This window comes from Pteropus alecto, unplaced genomic scaffold (assembly GCF_000325575.1).
Source record: "Pteropus alecto unplaced genomic scaffold, ASM32557v1 scaffold395, whole genome shotgun sequence".
Taxonomy (NCBI): Eukaryota; Metazoa; Chordata; class Mammalia; order Chiroptera; family Pteropodidae; genus Pteropus; species Pteropus alecto.
This window is the reverse complement of record NW_006438643.1, coordinates 246,647-251,168: the sequence shown is the minus strand read 5'-3', so window position 1 is coordinate 251,168 and position 4,522 is coordinate 246,647. Positions and strand designations below refer to the sequence as shown.

General features: G+C 42.1%; 1 long non-coding RNA gene across 3 annotated transcripts in view; it reads left to right on the top strand.

The window, feature by feature from the left end:
• LOC102889160 overlaps window positions 1-4,522 on the top strand; it is a 5,240-nt gene extending 718 nt beyond the window's left edge. Inside the window, exons 2-5 of one of the 3 annotated variants that reach the window (XR_003047424.1) lie at window positions 245-415; window positions 2,739-3,101; window positions 3,205-3,325; window positions 4,174-4,522. This is a non-coding gene — a long non-coding RNA (uncharacterized LOC102889160). Of the gene's footprint in view, window positions 1-6; window positions 416-2,716; window positions 3,102-3,204; window positions 3,326-4,173 lie in introns of those variants that run through there. The other 2 variants (XR_439242.3, XR_003047425.1) reach the window with 2 other exon arrangements.

The following is a 4,522-nucleotide window of genomic DNA, read 5'->3' as shown; positions in this document are numbered from 1 at the left end:
GGTGGCGGGGCCAGGCCTCGGCTGCGCGGGGCGGGCTCCGAGGACGCAGCTTGCCCGGCTCTTGCGGCAGCACTCCCTGACGTCCTGGTGGAGAGGCGTTGAGGGCAGCGCCGCGATAATAATAGCTCGTATTTATTGACCGCTTACACTGTGCCAGGCTCTGTGTTAAACCCTTTGCGCACATCTGTCCTCGAGTCAGCCCTGTGAAGTCGCCACTACTATTATCCTCATTTTTCAGAGGCAGATGCTGAGATTCAGAATGGTAAAAAGACTTGCGTGTAGTCGCAAGGTGGTGAAACCAGACTGGAACCAGATGTTTCCTGACACCCTATCCCTGCTGATGCTGAACAAAAAGCTGTGACACCAAGGCCTCGCAGATGTCAATAAATCGCTCCCCGGTAGAAATACATAAGAGGTAAGGAAGAATGGGAGAATGTGGATGAAAAGTGTGAAGGAAGGAATGCTGGGTCCCGATATTTACTGCAGACTCCCTTGATAGTGGGATTATTTCCAGTGGTCAGATCAGTGGTCCAGAGGCCATCAAGGATCATGAGGGGAATGTTACCGTCCAGAAACCCTCTCATGGCTTATTCCTCTAAGGCAGAGGTTTTAATTTATTGTAGCTGCTGACTGTTGTGCAGCTGACCGGAGATGCCCTCAAGGCATCTAAAACTGAAGGTGTCCAAATTGAAATTCATTATTTTCATCCCCTTTATTGGCCTTCTAAGATTTTCACTGGGGTGAAAAAGAACCCTCCCTGACACACCCCAAGTGCATGCGCACACAGGACTGGATGCAGCTCCACTTCATCCATCCCAGTGAATGCCACCACCGTCTGCTGGCTTGCCCAAGCAGAAGCCTCCGGATCATCTTCGACTACCCTTTCACTTGACTTGACATGAATATAAATGTTTTAACTTTTTATTATGGAAATTTTTAAATACATACTAAAGGAGACAGCATGATATAATAAACCCTCATATACCTATCACTCAGTTTAAATAATTGTCAACACCTGGCCAAGAGTTTATTGTGATTTGACAAATATCTATGTTATATGAACCATGCACCAGGTCCCAAACTAGGCCCTAGGGATCCGAAGATGAATCAGATTTGACTGTAACCAAAACTGGAGAATATAACATCTGACCTTGGTCCTTGAAAGATGAGTAAGAATTACCCAGAAGAAGAAAGGTGTCCTCATTCATTCATTCTTTTGTTCTCTTTCAACAAATTATTATTGCGTGAGGCACTGTCCTTGGTGCTAAGCACACATAAAAAAGCAAGATTCAGCCCTTGCCCTCTTGAGGCTTAAATAACAGGGGAAAGAGACATTAAACGTGATTAGTATCTTGAAGAAGTACAGGATGCTATGTGAGTGGACTAAATTTGGCCTGGGGAGGTTTAGGAAAACTTTCATAAGGAAGAGCCCTTATGTGAGGGGAATGGGGTGAAGGAGAGAGAGGGCAGCCAGAAGAGAAAATTATTCCAGGTCAAAGGAGAAGTACAAGAAGGCCAATATGGGTGACAGTGGAGAAGAATGGCATCAGATGAGCTGGAAAGGTGAATAGGTGCCAAATCAAGAAAGGCCTTCCTTGTATGTTATGCTAAGTGTTTTGGACTTTAAGGGCAATGGAAAAATCATCAAAGAGTTTGAGGCAGGGAAGTAGCATGTTTACCTTTGCATTTTAGAAGATCATTTCCAGCTGCTAAGTGGAGAATAGATAGAAAGAGACCAAAATTGGCAGAATAGGGACCAGTTAGGAAGCAATCGATGTAGTCTCGGTGGGAGATTATTATAATCATGGGAGTAGGGATGAAGAAAATTCAGGAGGTATAAATTAGCCATCAATTGATTGGCTGTGAAAATATGCAGGAAAGCATGACTTCCAGATTTCTGCTTGAGCAAATGAAAAAATCCAGACATAACAATGGTTTACAAACAACCCACCAAAATACTTGTCTTCCAAATCTCATTGGGCAGGATGGCTGCAATATCCAGAGAAATCTCTTCAGGTAACCAGAGGCAGACAGATAGGTTGGCGAGGATGGGGAGAGGAGTCTAATTAGCTAAAATGCAAAAAGGAAAATGTGCAGTTTACCTACAGGGCAGTTTGACCCACAAACAGTCTTCCTGAATCTTTGATCTCCTTCTGGGTCTGCAAGCCTCCTGATCAATGAGATGTCAATCTGTGCCCTTCATCTATCCTTTCTCTATTGTATCTATTTCCCCTTCTGATGCTCTTCATGGCCTAGGAGCAAACAATATCTATAAACCACCTCAGATGCTATGTTTAGTTATAACCAATGTTGGTCCCTCTGAGGCAGTGGTCTTTTAAAATTATTACTTTGGATCTATCAAGAAAAACATCAATTAGAAGCAAATCCATTCAGAGTCACTTACCGAGAGCACTGGCTTTATGCATTAGCAGGCAATTGGCACTCAATTCACCTATATGGAAGAATAGAACTTACATATCTCTTAGCAGCAAAGACTCTTAATGGAGCAAAGGCAGCCTTTTCTACCACCACATGTAAGTATTGCTTTGATATTATAATTTTTCTTATAGTTGATCCAATAAACCCTCTTTCTTCTGGGTTGTTATCATTTGAAAAATCTGTAAGGAGTAAAATTTTCCCACATATTCTATAGAGTGGAATTCATAAATCAGATGATAGGTCTGTCAAGGACTTCCTCAACACCCTTCTTCAACAGGACTATTCTAATACATTCCCAGGAAGAGCATATAGAATAAGAAGAGAAAAGGACTGAGACCCGAATTCTGGGAATGCCAGTATCTGGGTAGCCAGCAGAGGAAAAGAATGGCAGGAAGAAAACTGAGAAGAAACAGAGTAAGAGGAGAATCAGGAGAGAGTAATGTCATGGAAGGAATCCAAGGGAGGAAAGATATTCAAGGAGGAAGAAGTGGTCAACAGCATCAGATGCAGCAAAGATTTCCAATAAGGTTAAGACAAAAAAGTATCCTTTGAATTTGGTGACACGGAGGTGATGAACATCCATGCTGTGATCTGTATCAGCAAAAAATGGAGGCAGAAGACACAATGCAATGAGCTAAGTGAATGAAAATGAGGAAGAATAAGTAAGTACAGACCTCCCTTTTGAGAATTTTGGAAGAGAGAATAGACAGCTGAAAAGTGATATGAAGTTAAAGCTTCTGGTTTGTCTTTTTTTTTTTTTTTAAGATGGTAGAGAATCGAACATGGCTATATACTACAAAAAGATAACAGTAGAGAAGATGAATTTTAAAGTAAAGAAAAAAAGAAGCTGAGATATGGAGCAAGATCCTGAAGGTGATGAGAGGAGGTAGGATCAAGGGCTCATGAGAAAAATGGAAAACCTTAACTTTATAGGCTAAAGAGATAGGGGTGAGGACAAGGGTGTAGATGGGGTAATTAATACATTGGGAGCAGGCAAGAGGTTGAGGTATTTCATGCCCAGTGATATCAATATTTTCAGAGTCTTTAGCTGAGGAAGAGAAGGAGGGTTGCGTGGAGAACAAGAAAAACTTTACAAAATAAGTATTATCCTGTCATGAACATGTTGTCTCCCTTATTGTTGTTATCTGCACAGCATCCATTCCTCCTTTTATTGGCAACAACACATCAATTTTCTTTGAGACGCATCCCCTCACCACTCTCAGTCTATGTGGTTCAAATGGGAATCTTCTGAGCCCCACAGTCCACTTCAGTATTGGGCTCCTGGACCATGATCAGATCAAAGTGATCAGTTCAGAGGTGGGCACATGACTAAATGTGAGCCAGTGAAAATCAAGTCCAGGAATTTTCCTGCAACTATTTGGCAAGAGCTGATGGTGGAATATAAGCCTGGTGGGTATCTTGCCACCATGAAGAATGAGCCTCCCTGAGAATGAAACAGCTAAAGGATGGAGAGAGGCAAATACCTGATAACATTACTTTAACGCCTGTATTTACCTCTGCCTGAAGTCACATGAGTCAATAAATTTCCTTTTTGTATATACCACTTCAAATTGGATTTTATCACTTGCACCCCAGAGTTATGACGAATCCATGTGGCAGATATTGCTTGTTGGTGCTCGTCCCTATATCTGCTCTTCTGTACTCTCCCCTCTACTCAAAGGGCTAGAAATCTGAAAATCACACTTCTCAGATTCTTTTGTTGCTTTGTTGCAGTTAGGCTCTACCAATGGGGACCTTCATATGAGGAAGATAGGAAGAAGCAAGAAATCTTTCTACTTTTGGCAGTTACGCTGGCAACATCAACTTCTGATGTTGCAGAAGTAGAGGAAGTCCCAGCATCATCAGCAATACAAGCTCATGCCATATCAGCAGATAGTGCAAATTGTGGAATCCAGCTCCTTGATATTTGAGTCAAACCATTTCTCCCTTTTGCTCCTCTAAACCAATATTAGGGGTAGTTTCCTGGTCTCTGGGTAGTCCTGTTTTTCCTCTTAATGCTTCTCCAGACCTCTCCCACAACGTTGTAACAAATTCTTCCTAATAAATACTTCCCTACTTGGAA